The 20,867-nt window shown below is 37.9% G+C and overlaps 1 protein-coding gene across 1 annotated transcript in view; it reads right to left on the minus strand.

Moving 5' to 3' along the window:
- The window catches only part of nxn (nucleoredoxin), a 69,149-nt gene that overhangs the window by 47,148 nt on the left and 1,134 nt on the right, over positions 1–20,867 (minus strand). The window lies entirely within an intron of this gene.

Below are 20,867 nucleotides of genomic sequence, written 5' to 3' on the forward strand. Positions count from 1 at the left end.
AAACTGCTGATAGATGTAGAGGAAAATATCTAGTGGAAAATGAGAATGTTACGTTATCATCACCACCACCACCCCCCTTTGCGATGTCATCGTCCAACGCAATGTTTCACTGTGGACATCGTCTGATGCCAAATTGGTACACATCGCCCAACCCTAATTCTTTGGAAAGCCCAAATTCTTTTATTCTTGCTCAGCTCGGCCTTCAAGCTGCAATGACTTGAGACTGTCTAAGTCAGACGCCTCGTATTTTAATTTACCTATAGATGCCTGCATAAACTGGAGTTATGAGGCAATAGCAGCCCAATTAAAATAATATTCTAGGATAGCCAGCTCGCCTTGCAAGGCCAAGTTCACTCACGGGTATATCTTCAAAAAAAGGGGGGATAAGCCCGAATTGGAACAGGGAAGAGAGAAAGGAATGGCACAGCAAGAGCCTGGAAACCAAAACAATACCACTGAAACTTTTATTGTTGAGTTCACCGCCGGAGGAAACAGAACGGGCAACACCTGCAGTTTTTGGTGTGAAAGATCAAACTGACGCACAAGTGCGCTGTTCTATGTGTGACATACTTCCAAAATTGTGATATTTTGCATATTAATATTAAATTACGGTATCTAAACACATTATATTATGGTTAGCCTAATCTGTATTGTACAGATTACAGAATTATTTGTTATGAATCATTTTAACTTTTGGTTGTTGTAAAACAAATAAAATAATTTATTAATACAATTTATTTATTTATCGGTATGTATTAAAGATGATTAAAAATAGATATTACTACATGGATATAGCCTACCGTCACTGTGTTATAAAATAGCTCATTCCGGTGATGCTACCTATTCCCAGTAAAAGTAAAAACGCAGGAAAAGTACTTACAGATTGATGAAACAACATTTCACTGTTTAATATCCACAAAATGGGCCACAAAAGTCAGTTTTTTCACATATGTCTGTCCCTGCACTTACATAAACTTTACTTTTTCACTTTAGAAACATTCCATGTGTTGAGGCCAAGCCAGATATTTAGTTTGGCTGCGCTCATCATAGCTGGGGGACAACAGACAGAATAAAATGAATAAAGGCAGGATGAAGAATGGCCGGTCATTCACTCGACGGGGTGCATTTGTTCTAATCTACACACTGCCTTCTACACCCCCCCTCTGTGGACGATAGACTCTCCCTCTCATACCCAAATTTGCACAAAAGGCACCATTCAATTATGTGCATGAAAACATTTGCAGCAAACTTTCAAAATGGAGAATTATAGATTTTTATTCAAATCAACATAGCCAAACTCCCTAATTTGTCAAAGTGATACATAGAGCTGCACGATTAATCGTTAAAAGGTTGTGATCTCTGTTTGAAACAAAAAATCATGATTCTCAATTCATCCAGAATCATGCAGCTCTAGAGATATACAGTAGCTATACATTACTGTTAAAAGGCATGCCACTAAAAAATAAAGGCTAAAATCAATATTAAAAAAGTCTAGATACTTCATTGACCCTTAGTAATTGACATATAATGCTCAGAAAAAAAAGCCCCCATTTTAAGGAACATAAATATGAGAATTTTTCTTAAAGAATTCTTTTATTTTTTTAATCAGATGATAAATTGTGGGCTTTTCTGGACCTCTGTGCTTCTAGAAGGACTCAAAACAATTTCACATCCCTCCTCAGCAGACTTGAGCAATTCAGGTCAGTGTTCAAGTGTACAATCCTGACCACTGCAATATTTCATCTAACAGAGCTTTGCAGGAATGAAAAGCAGGAGGTGTGCACTTGGATGTGCGTCTATAACTAAACAAGACTGCAGCTATATGTACAACAGTTTGGCGCCTTGTTCCCGTCAAAGATGATTTCTGCAGTATTTATACTACTCAACAGCAGAGGAACATAAACAGACACTGATTAGTGCATCAAGCTGTAATTAGTGTTAAGGGGCTTATGGGTTATTAAAGTGAGGATTTGAGGCATGTTCCAAATACACATCCACTCTCCCCCGCAAAGAGCCACCCACGCAGTCAAGCAGCACTCATCAAAGTCTCTATTTGATGCAACCTTCTGAGCACATCGATTACACTGAGATCTTCTAGAGGAGCTTGAGTCACTGCAGGTCATTCGAGGTTAATAGTCCTCGCTCAGTAATAAGGATGTGGTTTGTAGACAATGCCACGTTTCTGTAACCCGTACTCTCCAGGCAGCCAGCGTTCTCCATGGGATGTCCCTGACTAAGTTTCCGTGACAGAAAATTGTGAAATGGTTTGGTCTGCAGAGCCCTTGGAGGTTTGGCCTTAATGAAAGGACAGTAATTCAAAGTTATACGCTGGGAAACTTTATCTCTTTTATGCCTGCTACAGACTGTGCGAGTTCAGCATTTGTATAACGTCATTACAAATCACACTGTACGATATGGATCTAATAAACTTGGGTACAACAGGTATGTAGACTGTATGATGATGACACCTATTGAATCGTAGGCTCTGATGGAAGTTAGTAGAAGAATAAAATGTCATCAGCATGTGCTAGTGGTAAACAAATAAAGCAAGATGAATTGCAAAAAAAGATGAGGAAAGAGCGAAAGAGGAGAATATGCCACATAGGGAAAAGAAGCCAACTTGGCATGATGCCAATTTTGCAAATGGAGCTTGAGGTAAGTAGTTTTAAGCTTTAGCGCCATGTCGAATTGATCAATACGCCATTCATGTTGCATTTTTATTGGCTAGTAGACGTAAGTCTTAGCAGCAAACTGTGAGACGATCATGTTAAATGTATGAATTAAATCGCAGGCTATCTTTAGTCGCAAGACCGTGACAACGGCCGTCTTTGAATCTCTCTCACTGTACGATGTAGGATCACCGTACAATGTGTACGAGGCATTAAACAAATGCTAGCAGTGAACTAAAACAACCACACTCAACACAACCAAGTGACACAGGAGTCAGTGTTATTTTAGTATTATTTAAATGCTGTTATGGTACTTAATAATATATTTAAATATTTTTTAATTGATTAATATTAACATTTTATATAATAATATTTTATATGCATTTTTATTTTTCATATTTCCTTTTAATTTTAGTTCACGTATTTTATGTGCATTTGTCATTTTTAGTTTTCTATTTAATTCTAATTATATTTAACTATTTCAGTTTCAGGGTGTATTCACACCAGGAAAGTTCGCTAGTTCACTTGCTTTGGTCCGGACCAAATACAATGTTGTTTTTGTTTTTTTTTGGTGTGGTTCGCTTTCACACTGCCCTTTTTGCAAGTGAACCAAACATTGTAAACAAAACCACACGTGTGCTAAGGTCATCCATTCATTGGACAGAAATTCGATCCGTACCAGAGTTTGTTTGGAACCGGAATGAGACCACCTCTTCAGCTGGGTCTCAGTACAGTTGTTTGGTCCGCATCCGAGTGCGATTGTTGTATTCACACCTGCCCAAAAGATCCGCACCAAAGGGGCACTAACTTGAGTTTGATTCAATCGAACCAAACAAGACAGGTGTGAATACACCCTTAGTTTCAGTAATTTTCTACCATATTTATATTTTATTTCAGCTTTATTTCACATTTTTCACAATCTTATTGCAACATCTTACAACATGGTTTTGGATTTTCAAATTGCAGGTATCCCAATAGTTTTCTTTGGATAGTAAAGTGCATTTATAGCTTTCATCTTAAAGGGTTAGTTCATTAAAAAAAATTTGAAGAATGTTCAAGCTGGTCTTTTACACACAAACACACACAGACAGACACACACACGACCAGGTGGCTGTCAAGCTCTCTACTTCTTTTCCTTTTTGGAGCTTGACAGTCACTGTACATTATCGCTGTATGTGAAACAGCAGCCAAACATTCTTTGAAATACTCTTTTTGTGTTTCACAGATTAAATGAAATCATATGGTAAAAGGTAGAACTTTCATTTTTGGGTGAACTATCCTTTAACAGTTCTCTCTGTACCGCCCCTTCAGAAATACCACTTTTCTTTTAAACATCAGTCATCACTTCCTTATGAACATCTTTTTCTAGCTGGTTTTCAATCCCACCAGCAGCTGTTGCTCATATTATACTGTTACAGCCTCAAGCAAACCCTCCCATGTCCTATTAGAGGCAGAAGAAGCAAAGCGGCACTTGGCAGTCAAACAGGCGGTCCTTACACATGGCCTCCCCTTCTATAAACAAACAAGCTGCACATTCACCCCATCCAGAGTCGAACCTCCGCTCCATCAACAGCTAGTGATGCATACAGAAACAGAATGGCATGGGGAATGAGAGGCAGCCAAGGCAGAGAGGCAAAAGCAGCATCCAGGGCTAAACCGCCTGTTCTGCTGGGCTTTTTAAAGCTGCTGGAGGAATGAACAGGTGGTGAAGGATACGCTTACCTGTACTGGGTGGAGGAGCCGCAGGGTTAAAATGAGGCCTTCTGCTGCTCCGCTTAACTTATAATTCTGCTGACTGATGTTTACAAGTGAGCAATGGCAGGTTCACAACATACTTGTATCACTTGATATACAATAACGACACTTAGACATACAGACAGTCAGTTCTGGCTTGGACATATACACAAATCCATATACTGTAGATAGTTCTAGCAAGACAGATTAGATACATAAATAAATCAAGAGATGACTCAAGACACCAGATAATGAGATCTACATTGATTTAGATATATATAATTTAAGACTGGCAGATCTAGAAAGTTGGCTCAAGACAAAAAGACAGACATTTTGTACAGACAGACAGTAGGGTTGTGCCGATAGACGATGATATTGTGTATCGACGATAGCCAGAGATATCATCAAAAGCTTCAGCTATCTATCGGCGATATCTAGAGGATTTGGCATTTCCAATTAATGTATTAAATTATTATTGATATTATTATTAGGCTACTATATGTATTGAATTAATATTACAATACATTTGCCCCACCATCATTTCTTAGCACATCACCACATAACTGACACACTGTAAGAATAATAAAAGACTAGATTAGCTTACTCCTCATTGAAAATGTTTTAAAAACATTTTGGTCAATTATATAATTAAACATTTGGTCACAATTTAGATTAGGGTCCAAATCTCACTTGTAGCTATTAACTACGACTTTTACTTCAACAAACTCCCAATTACTGTTTATTAATAGTTAGTTAGGTAGTTAAAGCTACAATATGTAAGATTTTTGTAACAAAATATCCAAAAATCACTTGCACAGGGTGATATATTTCCTGCAGTTGTGTACTTACAATATCCCAAAAGTTCCCAAAGATTTTTAATTTCAGGGAAAATTCCAATTTTAAATAATGGCTCGGCCCCGTCACCCTGTCCCACTTGTCGCCTGTCAATGACGTAATATCCGCGTTATCCCTGGTTTCCGCTCGTACTGCCATAGTAACCATGGCGACAGACGTGGAAAAACTGCATTACGTCTACCGGCACGTTCACGTTGTTGTTGTTTCGTTCAAACATTATGGACCATGGCAAGCAGACTTTGGGACAAAAGGAGAACTAAAACGAGGATCATTATCAGCATGGCGTTTTCGAGATGCCGAGAGCTCCACGTCTGTGACAAACTTCGACTTGACAGATTATTGTAGGCTATCACTTGTCTGAATACCACTGTTAGTACATCTTCCTGAAAAAAAACCTAAAGCACCATTTATTTAATTAGTACTTTTGTTCTGTTGTATTTTTTGTCAGTTCTGTTTGTAATTTAGTTTCTTTGTTCTCATTTGCTGACTGTTTGTCTTCTGTAACTGTTTTGAGGACTTTTACTTACATTAACTTAGTATTAGTTTTTGCTGAAGTAGGCAATTGATAATTGTGCAATTCCACTGACATTTTTAATTGTCATAAATTACTCATATCTTGAAATAAGACAAGCCTACCCATCATAATCACCCACCTATAATCATGTTAAATAGTCGTGATTTCGATATTGAGCAAAATAATCGTGATCCGCCAATATCCTAGTAATATGCATGCTACTAGTTAATTGTAAGAACTGGACCTAGGCCTGTCACGATAACAAATTTTGCTGGACGATAAATTGTCCAAGAAATTATTGCGATAAACGGTAATATTGTCGTTCGAGACCATTTTCATCTAATATAATGATAATGGCATAATAATGCAGGTACACCTTTTCAAAGATCTATAAACTTTTATTTCTTAAGAATATTAAACATTGAAAACGGATAAACATTTTAAATATCCACAAACAATTAACAAAACAACCAAAAACAATAAAAGCAATGGACTCTCAGTGTCTGTTAACAAAAAAATTCACTTGAATAAATACCAAAAACAATAAATAAAATGGATGTAAACAAAATTGCACTTCAAAAAATATTAAACATTAGGCTCAGACATAAATAGTGATACATTCCATAACAGGCAAAACTGCCGGTTAGGACCTTTGTAAACAAATAAAAAAAAGCCTCAACAGGATACCACAGCATTTTGCACTGTTCTCCTGTTATTTTGTCGACTAAACACCCGAGTGATTGTGTAATTTACTGTCGGGAAGACGGAGACGCACTTTATTGCGTGTATATGCTATGCACTGAAAATACTTGGTTAGGATTAGGGGTGAGGAGTGCGTGCGTATTACACGCCATAAAGTGCGTATCATATGCACGCAAAAACTATTTTTGGCGTATAAATGGCACGAGAAATAACATTCGTGGTATAGATACGCATTTTCATGAGATCAAGCTCGCTGTCGCGTTTGGCTTTGAAACCAATTCCATCTTTTTCTTTTTTTTTCCCTCCAACTCACAACTAGCATCTTATCTCTCTCCCGGCAGTCGCCGCAAGCAGTCCCGCCGGCGCTTTCCCATACAAAGACCATGTGACTGACAAGCGCCGCGGCGCCGCCTCCCCAAAAAGACCATGCAACTGACAAGAGAGTTCACTAAGGAACTGAGAGTGGTCATCCAGTCTCTTTGGTAGAGAGAGAGAGAGAGAGAGAGAGAGAGAGAGAGAGAGAGAGAGAGAGAGAGAGAGAGAGAGAGAGAGAGAGAGAGAGAGAGAGAGAGAGAGAGAGAGAGAGAGATGAGGAAAACAAACAAGCATGCAAATGGAATTATCGTGGCCGGAAAAATTAGAGCTCTTTTTTTTTTTATCGTGCGATTAATTGATTTATTGACTATCGCAACAGGCCTATCTGGACCCTAATCTAAAGTGTTACCAAAAATGTTATAATAACAACAATCTATAGCCTAATAGGTCAGATACAGATTAGACAGACATACAGACAGATCTAGATAGATTAGATAATAAACTAGGCAAATAAAGAATCCAATACTGAGGCGCAAAAAAAAGGTCAATAGAAGTCAACCAAGTTTAACCATGATAAACAATATAACTTCCACTTTCAGCATATCTTCTTGTGATCTACACACAATGAGCATGAGAATCGACATCTGGCTTAATGCTTAACCTGGACCAACAATGCTAAATGGGGAAATGGGACATGCTACGCTTTTCCACAGCAGTAATCTCACAGGCAGTATGAAGCGTCTCTAATTATCCGGACACATCTATCCAGAACTCTCTGAAAAGATGCGACCTCTCGTGCTCGTACAAGTGCCATAAGCTGATAAACCCTTTCATTTCATCCAGCCTCGACTCGGAGATCAATTCCCCCTCAGTTTCAAAAGCTGCAGAGAAAATGATTAATCAAAACAGCGATTACAGCCATTCCCAAAGTCACACAGACTCCCCACTGTTTCCTCTCAGCGGGAGGCGACCGCCGACCAGTGTCGCTGCGCTCATGGAAAAAGCATGCGATTCTTTTGCTTCGTTTACAACAAAAACTACCTATTACACACAATTCATGCGAAATAATTGCCACCGTTTGAATACCAGATTAATCTATTTTACACCATATAGGCTACCAAAAGTCAGAACTGAAATGATGAATAAAAGATTTCATGATAATACCAGAAAATGCATTACAATGGGTTCAGAATTAATTTTAGAAAAAGCAAGATCTCCCCACTTTTGGGGAAATAAACATTATATCATCACATGACTACTTTGTGATTGGATCACTAGTGGTATCTTGCTGTAAACTGGGCCAATATGATTTAATCTGATTCATAACCATATATTTTAAAATGTTCATGTAACATTTTAAGAATCAGCTTTTGGAAAAACATATCAGAAGACCGCTGAAATTATTTATTGTGTAGAGTATTTTTACAAAAACACTTCAGGTATGTTTTTAATGTTCATACCAGCTGTATTTATGAACAATTAGTGTCACTTCATGATCCTCAATCGAGCAGAACAACAGCTGGAGTGAGACGATTCATCTCCTGCAAGCCATTAATTCAGGTCTCAATGCAACAAGCTTGTGAAAAACACGTCTTATAGTGAAAGTACACAAGCCCCATTTATACCAACAGCAATATATTTGTGGTTTTTGAAAATTTGTATGAAAAATCAGATTAAGGCTCTAAACATGATATTCCATTTTGACAAGAAAACCAAAAAAAAAAAAAATTGTGTTTAAAAATTGGTTCAGTACTTGGTTCAATACAATGATTGTTGATTGGATGGAGGCAGATCTGAATGTGAACTGGCAACAGATTGTAAGAAAGGGGCAGATTTTATATCCGAAGTCACAGATGACTTGTTCAAAATAGGATAAATATTGTGCATTTAGAAAATAGTGTGAATTTCCATTTCATGCCGACTTTAAAGTTAGGGTAGGGAATTTTTTTTACGAACACTTTTTGTTATACTGGTTGAAACTCCTGATACACATCCTGATAGCAATCAATCAAATAAATGGTCTAAATATTTATTATAAAAATTAACATATTTTCTGTGGAAGTCTCGAGTCGGGACCAAAAAATGTTTGTCCAACCATTGCATCCGTAGCTGTTCACGTCCTCAGACTCGCATTTATGCGTTTTTATGTCAACTCTATCAACGACGAAATGAATCTGCAGCAGTCAGGTGGTACAAGTAAGAGCTCTTTAAAATGGTTTACGTTCATTATAATTGTAATGTTATGTGCTTTGAGACATGAGGTAATTTACCGCCACCTTGTGTGATGCTTTGCAGACTCTGCTCTGGCTGTGCTTGTTCATGTGGAGGAGACGTAGCTTTGGAGACTCTCTGAAGGAAGGGTGGGATCTTATGCTTAACATTCCCTAACATATCCTACCTTTAACATTCAGCAGAAGAAAGTCTGAATATTAACTGCAGCAGTGTGTAACGCATCATGAAAAAGTGCTTCAATCCCATTGAACGTTGATGATTATTCCAATATAAAGTAAAACTTTCTTAACTTTTTGGAGGCATTGGACAGGCCAACGTCATGCCGCTGTAATTGAAACTGAATTACTTTGTCATTCACTGTGAATGTCCTTCCAGCCTAACCGGAATACCCCTAAATAACCTTCTACTAAAACTCTCTCTGTTCTTAACTTTTCATTTCAGCACACAATTACGGCCCTGCATTCTGGAAATTCTCCATCGTTTCCCACAATTCAATCACAAGACACCAATTGTGAAATACTGAAGGCTCACAGTTGTCGGAGCAGAGAGGAGCTGGACCCTTTCAGTCTACTGTGAGTCCAAACCACACTGGAAGAAAACTCGATTATGAGGCTTGTCCCACTTGCTCTGCTGTGCCAATACACACTAAAGACAGCTCTGCATTTATGTGGAATATGATAACATCAATCCCAAAGAAAAGAGATGCATTACACAAGAGGATTTGCATTGTTTTCATTCACTTTAGAAATAAAGAGGATTTTACTAGAGAAAGCTCAGGACAGTGAATTTTTGAGGGCGTACTGGGCGCACTAGCCGCAAGGATTGTATGACATCCTTTGACGAAACACCAGACATATAACAAGGTCAATAAAAAGCAGATGGAATTTTATTAGACACTATACAACCAAATCTGCCAGCGGGAAATACTTCCAGGTTCCAGGCGGCCGCAAGCACTTTCTGCACAAATGTTAAAAACACATCCGCAGCTGATATACCAATAAAAAGAAAAGAAACGCAATGACAGACGGTGGAAACATCCTTTAATGTTTTCGTTTATTGGAAAGTTTTGTAAAAAAAAAAAAAAAAGCTAATTTCAGGGTCAGCGGCCCGATGTCCCGTTTCTTCCACGCTTCACATCTGTTAATGCTAATGTACATGCTGTAGGGCAGCACCTCGGTCCTGTTATTAGCCACACCTGCACCTTTAGTCAATCAACAGCTGTCATATAGCACATAAAGCCCCTCCGACCGTTAAAGCTGAAACAGGAGAAGCATGCAGGACTAGCAAATAAAAACCACACAAACAGAAGCATAGCCCCAAAACTAGCACTCAATATCTTCGGTTTATTAGCCGAGGTTCAACAGCACATGCCTGCAAGGAACGTTTGGATATTATGCTAAAGAGGCATGACAGTCACCTTTAGATACAGTCACACTATTAGACAACCAGGTTGGGAAATTAATGTTGAGCCCATTAGCCTCACAAAATAAAAAATGCAGACATTTTCAGCCATTTAGATTTTTTCAACTCCAGGGCTCGACAATGAGAACGGCCCGATGGTCTTCTGGAAAAGTCTTCTCACTTTTGATACGACAATCGAACGAGTCCAAACTTCAAATCTTCCTTAACCGACAGCAGCTTTTATATGTGGAGGGAGAGCAGAGCATTTGAGTCAAACATGCAACACAAAACTGACGACAGGAGCAGCTCCGATTCCGAACAGCTCATATCTCCATCGCTTACTTCAACAAGAGTATGGCGTTATTTTTAAACAGCAGCTATTCTCGTCAAACCAACATGAGAAACATGTCGCCTACAAAATTACCCGCCACAGTGAAATTAAACAAAACTGCATTTAGCTGGTGTTAACTTCCCACCCTGTACACGACTGGAGCTTAGCAGCTTCTCTCCAAATCTAACATGTGTCTTCTAAGTCACCAAGAGCAAAGCCCGGAAAAGCTGGCGGAGACCGACTGACACAGAGGAGTCATTTCAGGTCAGAGCACGTCTCGTCCCTCAGAGGTGAAGGGACAAGCAGAACCATCCGGAGCGAGGGGTCGCTGTGATGACTTCAGAGGCGCTAATCGGCTATAATCCACTTGAGATGAAGCGATTAGCAGGATTTGGCGAGGTCCCAGATCTTCCCACTTACCGCAGGAGAAACGCGCTCCCGGTTCATTCCCCAGGCTATTGGCAGAGTTCGTGGACCAGGGTTATATAACGTTTCATCAACCCCCATGACTCATTCATTTTGGTTCTTGTTAATCATAAATGAACACCAGTTTTTATGGCTTTAAGCTATTCTGACAAGAAAAAGGCCAACTGGATTAATACTTTGAGGGAATTTAGCAGAGGATAAACTATAATAAAACCATTAATTGCATATTTCCACTGCGGGGTCGTTTGATCTCAGGACCAAAATGTGATGATTCTCATCCAAGGCGTCGAGACCCTCAATTAAGACGTCAGTGGTTTTGGAGTTCTAAGATATTCACCCTCTTTTGCCTCAACTTTCATGTCCTCCATCAGAGCAAAGGATGGGAACAGGCAATACTGACATTTTTTTGTAAATAAAAACAATATAAGAAAGCTCTTCACATCTTGAAATTGGTTGAGTTGCAGCAAGTCATATAGACTAGGTGTTCAAAGAGCTATAGAGGGTCTGAAAATTTTGAGAGAAAAGAAAACATACATAAATTTTGCATTATGTAATGTATTTTTAGGGCTATCAGTGTTAATATGTTAACTTAATTATTGTTTAACGATAAATAAAAAAAGTACATATTTTAACTTAAAGATTTTTTTTGGTCAACATAAATAAATAAAAAAGTTAGTTAACTTAAATATGTTCAACAAAATAAACTAATAAATAGGCTAACTAAAAAGTTAATATATTAACTTAAATTATTGTTAAAAAAAATAAAAAAAAATAAACAACTTCAATATGTTTAACAAAATGAATAAATTAAAGAAATCATAAAAGTTTTAAACAAAGAATAAATACATCTATGTTCAAGAAAATATTTAGCTGTCTTTATACTTCAGGATAGTGGGAACAGCATATTTTTCCAAAAAGTTTGAAAATCCATGGTATGAACTCATTTTTGGGGCTTTACAGTCCAATAAACACCATTTACATTTGTTGTGGAAAAGATAAGCCTAAACATTTGGAAAAATATCTTCTTTTGCGTTTCAAAGAAGAAAGATGATATAGCCTACATAACAAAATGAAACCAAGGAGAAAGTTATTCTAGTAAATACTAGCAACAAGTTTAGACGGATACCACAGCAACACAGTGGCAGGATTTCGCTTTGTGGTAAAAAATAAAAAAATAAATACCCTTCATTTTGCTCAACGCACACTCAAGTCAACAGCAGTTTCACAGGAGGGTCGGCGCCAGTTTGTGAGGGTGCCAGACTGCCAGGAGAGACAGTCGACATGTTTGTACTGCGCTTCAGCACTAAACCATCGGGCAACCATCCACCACACGCCATCCCTGAATCACTGACATTGACTCAACTACAGCACTGGTGCGATCACGATCATGGCACATCTGTGGGAACATAGCCACAGGGACAGATGACAAAGCACAGTGGGACGATTCCACTAGAGGAGAGAGAGAGATCAAAACTGCTCTGTACAACATTAATAAATCCAAAATCATTTAAAACTTCTCAAACATGCTGGGACGGATGAAGGTCAACATCACTGGTTCATTTGCATCAGACTCATTTGTGCAACTGTCTTCTCCAATGACAACATGCTCACTTCTAAGAAACAGTGAAATGAAAGTCAACAAGAGCATCACTCAAAAAAAAGGAAGTAGATGGAAATCAATCACTGCAAATTTCCAGTCACTCTGGAGTTATTACATGACAAAATGAAAGATGAGTGTTAAAGAGGGCATTAAAGAACATGCAGTGTCTATAAAATTAAACTTCCCGTAGTGTTTTTTGGCTATATGAGCCCAGTGTGATTCCATGGCTCTACTGTACTGAAGTTCATAAATAATACATGTATTTTCCTCACACGCTGATTAGGCCTGAAAGATTCACAACTACAGAAACAATGAAGCTGCATTCTCTACACTCCCACAGGGGGTGCCATATCCGGCATTATTAGGTCTTCTCTATAGGGCTTTTGCACCGGGTATATAGGAACTCAGTTATCGGAACTAGCCACCAGGGCAGACCCTGAGAACCAAATTTTCCCAGGGGCCATTTTCCAGTGGCCAGTTGCATAAACTTTAGTCATCCAATTTTTTTAAAAAGTTAGTCATCCAATTTTATTCTTTAAGACTGTTAATAACTTTTTAAAGTCAGTAACATAAAAACGTAGATTGGTCTAATTTGACACCGAACAGTAAGACTGATTACCCCTAACTAACTTCTAGTTGAACTTCTAGTTCTTAAAGGACAATTCCAGTGAAAAATGAACCTAGGGGTAATTAACACATGGTTACCGAGTCGATTGTTCCCTGGGATGCGTTTTCATGAAAATCGAATGTAAAGAGTTTTATCTCTAAAAACAGATTAGCTTATAACGCTAGTATATGGGGCACAGAGTAAGTAAAAGTAAATCGCTAGTTAATACCACTAACAAGGCTCAAAATAGCCTCACACTAACACGATTAGTCGAGACTGTTTTCCAAGATGACGCCTGCCTGTAAACGCGTAATGTTCTGTCTTTATAAAGTATCTTCTTATTAAACTGTCTGTACACTTACAAAGTTCTCAATGCTTCGGTTTGCATGTAGGGACCCTCATTATGCTACCGTGTTAGTGTGAGGCTATTTTGAGCCTTGTTAGTGGTATTAACTAGCGATTTACTTTTACTTACTCTGTGCCCCATATACTAGCGTTATAAGCTAATCTGTTTTTAGAGATAAAACTCTTTACATTCGATTTTCATGAAAACGCATCCCAGGGAACGATCGACTCGGTAACCATGTGTTAATTACCCCAGGTTAATTTTTCACCGGAATTGTCCTTTAAGACACAGTCTTAACATAATGGCTATGTTTATGTAACTGGCCCCTGGTTGCATTCGCACCACCAGCAGGAACTCTGAAGTGACGCAAGGCGGCAGAAAGCGACGTCATTTAAAAGTGGCAACAACGTCAACAACTGGAGGATGTACTGTATAAGTTATGTGATTGAAAGGGCAAAAAGGAGGGCTAAGAGATTAAATCTCCTACGACAACTTCCAGTTATATCATCGAGGCTGAGAAAAGAACACAAAGCCACAGACAAAGGCGACAGGTAAATGCTGTTAACTAGCTTTCTGTATGTTTATGTTTGTGGGTACTTTACGGAGTTCACGGAGTAAGTATTTAAATTGTGTTTACACTTATGCCACTGGTGGATCCTATTGTGCTGGGTTAGACTCTACTCTGAAGTAGGCTAATTTAGTCCTCCCAAAAAGGCATTCCTAAAATCGTTCCCAGATCCTGCGGGGCGAACGTGCCAAAAAGCAGGTATTTCCGCCAATAGTTTCGACATAGTAATAACATTTTGCAATATAACTGTTTTTAAAGCATAAGAGACTTTCAATAACAATACAATAAAGTAAATCACAATTTATCTCATAATTTCCAACCATTCTTAAATCGGAGTGTGCGAGACAGAGCAGAATGTGGAAAATGAAGTATACCCAGGCCTTATCCCTGCCACAAGGTGATAAATGGACAGAATGGCCTCTTTCAGTCAAGCTAGACTATAATCTGAAACTTGTACTTGGACAACAAACTTGTCCAGGGTCACAGCCCAACATCTATTGTTTTATTTTCCCTCTACAGACTGCTGGGAACAGAACAGTATCACGTTGCCTGAGATTAAGCCCTTTCCTCTGGATGTACTTTCCCCACCTCTTTTCATCTAGTCTCAATAAGTAACTAAAAACCTAGGAAACCAGTCCTCCACTAGGATTCACCATGCTCACACTCCTATTGTAACTATTCTTAACATTACAGTGCTTCCAGTGAGAAAGACACAATGGGGACTGAAAGAAGGTGTAAATCTAGTCTGGAATAAGGAGTTAAATTTGGCAACTGCTGTGTTTATAAAGCTCTGCAGAGCCTCTCGCTAACAACTACACACACACACACACACACATTCCTTTCATAATCTCTTGTTATATATTGTATACAATCGCAAGAAATTGTAGGTGCAACAAGGTAACAGACAGACATAACACTTCTCTGTGTGTCTCTTGAGGGGATTTATCAGGACTTTCCTTCATATTTTGCAATTACAGAGTTCATCGAACAACGTTGACAAACGCTCAAAATGGAGAGCCTCTTTCCCAGTCCATTTTTTAAAATTAAGCTGCAAAATCATGATTACGACATCTACACCATGAGCTCATTAACATAAAACCACCCACATTTACATATCAACACCTGATCAGTATTCAACAGCTTGTCTTGTCTTTATGAATGACGATGTTAATTACATAGCGTGAACTTCACATACAAAGTATTGGCCAACCATGTTCTTTAGATTCTTAAAATGTTCTTCACACTAAGAAAAAAAAATGGTTCTTTTAAGAACTGAACACTGAAGTTCTTTGGGGAACCAAAAATGGTTATTATGGCATCACGGAACCTTGAAAACACTTTTGGAACCTTTATTTTTAAAAGACATTTTTGTCTTAAAGGGATATAAAGGGAAAAAAAACTATAAAGGGATGACTTTCTTTCTTGATCAAGAGTCCATGTGTATTTACAGGTGGTCTTATGTCCTATGTTAATAAGCGTGAATTATTTCTTTAAAGGTCAGAGATCCATGATATATCGGTTCCATATCGGTAAACAGCCGATATTGGAGATTTTGTTTAATTTAAAGATATTGGTTGCATCTGATATTTAATTGTGCATGCTAATTTCTGCTATTTTTTTTATTTAGATTACCTTTGCTGTCATCTAATGCTAATTTAAAGAAAACCTATAAAAGGTAGGCTATTCATATTTAAAACACTAATAAAATGCAATATTTAGCAAATCTCCAAATAAATTCTTTACATTTACATACATACATATTCTTACTAGAAAATGAATACTGTATCTTATAATGTGATAAAAAAAAAATCACTTAAAATTTATATTTAGTCAAAATATTATAGAATTATTAAAATTGGCCAGAATGTTAATGTCTGGGCTTCCTTAAAGTAAAAGAGTCAAGTATAATTCAAACTTTTTTTTAAAACTTTGACTAAGTTTATACTTCAGCATAAAAAAATCCAAATAATACAAAAAGTGTAGAACCCAAAGGGCTAATAGGGTCTCACCAATAGGTTATATAACGTTGATCATTTAGTTAAAAAATAAATCTTTCTAATCTGAAATGAATTTGGTGTCATTCACAGGTCCATCTCAATTAACCTGAGCTCAGCGTTTCCCACCGAGCAGCATTATCAGCACACAGCATCACTCAGCAGAGAGAAAATCTGTGTTCGTCACACTGAGCCAAATGTACCGTTCACTGATAGCGTAGCCGGCATAATCACCTACAGATAAGGCCGTCTTTTTCTGTCCGCCAGCCCTGAAATCAAAGCCGCACGGAGGGGCATGGCTCTAGGATATGTGATGAACGGGGAGCGCAGGGTTTTTCATCAGATCACTGACACCCTGATGACAGCAGCCCTTAGCAATCTCAAAAGCTCCGAGCAGCTGCCTCTGAATCTGCAGAGAGACGGTGGCACGGCCGAGGTCCAGAAGGCCTCCTCCTCTTTCTCTCGGATGCAGAACCGCCGCCTCGACGCTTACTTTACGACGCTGGCAGATCTGGGCTTCGGCAGTAACTGGGCCAAACCTGTAATTGATTTACGAGCAGCTTTCCCCACTCCGCCTGGCGCTAGTGTCCTTGTAAGGCAGTGCCAGCACAGACTTCCCTTGATACCCTGCAGACGCCCTCCACCAAACACAACTTCTCCTCTAAACATGACTGGAAAAACACAAAATAAAAATGATATGGCTCAAAAGTTGTAGACATTAAGTGCATTGATGATCGGTGCAAACACCAGTGAGAGGTGAAAACCGAAGCCATTTAGTGTATCCATATATACATTTATAAACTTCACAATTAAAGTTCATTCAAATTGGCATTTATTCACCCTCATATCATTCCTTGATGTTCTTCCACAGAACACAAAAAGGAGACGTTTAGAAGAATGACCAAGCTGCTCTTTTCATAGTGCAAGTAAGTGTAAAAAAAAGTAAAAAGTCACAGAAGCATCAAAACAATTGTCCATATGGCTTGCGCACTATATTAAAAGTCTTTTGTAGCCATTCGATAGATATGAGAGAACCAGAACAAAATTTAACTAAAATTTTCAGACAAAAAAAAAAGCTCAAAAGCCGTTATGTATGAATTTTTCTTTTTGTGTTAACCACTAAAACTTGACTGGATTGTAAAACAGTGTGCCGTAATATTATTGGCTAATATTTCCAACAACCCTACAGCCCTGGTTACAAATAATTGTTTCAGAGGGAAAATGTATATAACATTTTAATGAAAAACCTTTTTGAATGAAAAACCTTTAAGTTTACATTTTAAAGAGTTAAAATGTCACCTTTGAGCAGACAAATAAGAATGTCTGTTTACATCACTACAATATTGTGGAAAGAGTACGTCCAAATTCACAGTATTCATAAAACTGTATGCAAAAAGTACCTAGATGACCTAGGCTACTACTTCTGGTGAGATTCTGAAGTGCACATCTGATGGACACTTACTTTCCCATGAGGCCACAGAAGAGGAGTTGTGAAAAACAATATAGCAACATAACTGACACTGATAGGTTATCACTGTCATGTGACATTACGAATTTAGTACGTCCAGATTACTTTCATACTAGCCTATTTAGTATGTGACAGTTAAAAAGGTACAAAACACATACTTGTTCAAAAGAAGTACCTACTGAGGACATGCGATTTCGACCCAGGCCGGGTCAGAGAGCCAAGTCCAGTGCTTATAGAAATTCCATTATCAGCACATCTGCTTCAAAATGACTCCTTTATTAAAAAGCATTTTGATATAATGTGGTCAATGAATGAGGTGCGGGTATCATATCTCTCACCTGCCTCAATGTTGCAGATGTTATTGATCCGGTTCTGAATCCACAGCATATTAAAAGAGAGTCGTAACAAGGTTAGGGACTTTGTTTTGGTGTGGAGGGCTAATCTCTGACTGATGGGAAACAGGACAGACGGGGTGAAGTGAAAAAAGGAGGAGACAGACCAGGTGATGTGGCATACTACATACATACTACAGTACAGTGCTGTATATAGTAGCCTATTTTATACAGTGCACATTATTTTACATAAAATACCAGGATGACCAACTACAATGAGAAGAATACAAGAGCAATGCTGTGAGGAATACTGTGTCCCACAATGCAAAGCTCTCAACTTGACCTTCCATTTCTGAGTTAAACAAGTAACGTGATAAGTTTCTGACAAACATAATGAGGTCATGTGATAACGTAGCATGCTGCTAGTTGAAAAACTGTCTATTTTTTTCAGTTCCTATAGTAGGCAGTTTATAGTCCTGCAGCGATACACAGAGCCGCCTCTCTTCTGCCCCAGGAGAGAGGGGGAAATGAACCACTTAAAACCCCGCGCTACCACAACCTCAACTCTGCTTTGCAGCAGGCCAACATCACACAGCAATTAAAGCCTTCAAAGAACACACACACAAAAGACCCACTATATTCACTCTCCCATGAAGAGAGGAAAGACGATTCATCCTCATGCTGGGGCTGCAAATAGGAACGTGACATTGGTCGGTCAAAGTCTTTACAGCTCAGACTCTCTGCAGGACGCAAGATGTTATTACTTCAAAACAAACAGTCTTATCTGGACCAGCCCGGGCCATTTACATCTCCCATTAAGAGCAAACTAAATGACCCTCAAGTCAAATCTAAGATGTGTGATCCGCGTAACAGCAAGCTATGGTTTAGGATTATTTGTGGCTTCAAATTATGTTACGGCTTAGTCTGCCTTGCTAACGGCAAAAGCACTTTGGCAGGCAATGTAAAAGTGTAGCTAATAAGCAGAAATAGATGATGGATATGCTGTAATATTCAAGCCATAAGGGACAAAATTAAACATGAACTCTCTCTCTCACACACACACTACATAAAAAATAAATATAAAAAATTACATTACGTTGATTCTTCAGATGCTTTTATATAGACTGACAAATGTGGAAAAAACACAAGCAATTTATTGTGAAGGACAAAAATGAAATTTTAGAGGAGAATATTACACATTTTCACACAGAAGAGCTAAATGCACCATGCAAATTGAGGGGAAATAACAATATTGTCATAGAAAAGGCATGAAACTATAAGTGTGTTAGAGCAGAGATGTGAAAATTTCTGTAAATACTTGGATGTAAATGATATTTGTAATCTTAAAATACACCAAACAAGTCAAAAAGCCAAGATCCAAAACCTATGAAAATCCCCCACCCTCTTCTTCTGGAGTATGATGCATGATAGTGTGCACAAAACCATGTGAGCATGTTAAAAAAAATAAAAATAAAAAATAATAATAATAGAAACAATTCAAAAGTAGTCTTGGACTATAAAAAATAATGGTATCTAAATAGTATCTACTAGATGCATTGTGCAAAATTGTTGAAAAAAAAAAAAATTATTTCACAGCACAACTAACCAAATCAAAGCTGAATTATAAAAAAAAAAAAAAAAACACAACTACAATATTCTCTTCTCACCACACATGTACACACGCAGCATTTGTCAGTCTGCATTACCAAAACACCGCATGCAATACAATCAGCATTTTGCATGGTGGCAGATTTTATCTTAAATATTTATATGGCTGCCACTGATGCCACTGTAAACCGGTATGAGATATTAAATGTACATCATTTGCTTGTCAATGAGACGTGCCAAGGCATGCAGCCGGAGGTGGAGCTAGTGCAGTGGACCAAAATGGATACCAGCACACACAGGCAAATCTGAGCATGATCCAAATGGTATTATCCATAAAAGCAAACACTCAAAAACCCAAGACACACAATACTGCGCTAAAATATCAACCAAATGATTTGGTGGTAAACATATCGAGGGGGAAAAACACAATGACACACAATAGAATTTACAATGCAATTTATGCAACGCCGAGTCTGTGTTTAGAATGGTAATGATAAATTAATTCATTTTTTCTGATGGTAATCCAGATTTAATAAAGGTTATTTCTCATCACTGGTACACCAGAGCTACCAACCTTAAGTATTTACAACCGCAAGTTCTCATTTATAGAAGCAAGAGGATAACTCAATTAAAAGTGTTCTGAGACGCAGTAATAATTTCCAGATTTGTTCTAATAAATTACATAAAACAGGCCTGGTAAAAATCTGAACAGAAAATGTGCTTTCAATAATGAAATACTTTAAAAAAACAGGTTAGTTTAGCTTTTAGAGAGAGAGAGAAAAAAAAAGAAAAAAAAAAGTGTTAAATTCTACACCCTTAATTTAAAAGGACAAATATAAATCATCTAGATGCATTATAATGATTTATGTGTTATTGCACAACTCGAGCACTTACAGTCAACACCAAAAAAACAATAATTCACCTTGTAAAGGTGCATTTAGCAACTACTTATTTCTATAATAATTATGTAATAGCTTATAGTGTAATTCTGTAATGTATGATGACTCATTTTTGTAATGAATGGCATTTTCCTGAAAAGCACTTTTTTTACACACTGTATGTCTCAGAAACTACCAAGTGACCTAACTAGACAGCATTTTTGACTGTATAGGCAATTGACAGCTAATATGAGACTCTCGTATGAGTGTAATGGTTTAGGCCAGGT

The sequence above is a fragment of the Abramis brama genome (genome assembly GCF_963993115.1).
Source record: "Abramis brama genome assembly, chromosome: 10".
Classification (NCBI taxonomy): domain Eukaryota; kingdom Metazoa; phylum Chordata; class Actinopteri; order Cypriniformes; family Leuciscidae; genus Abramis; species Abramis brama.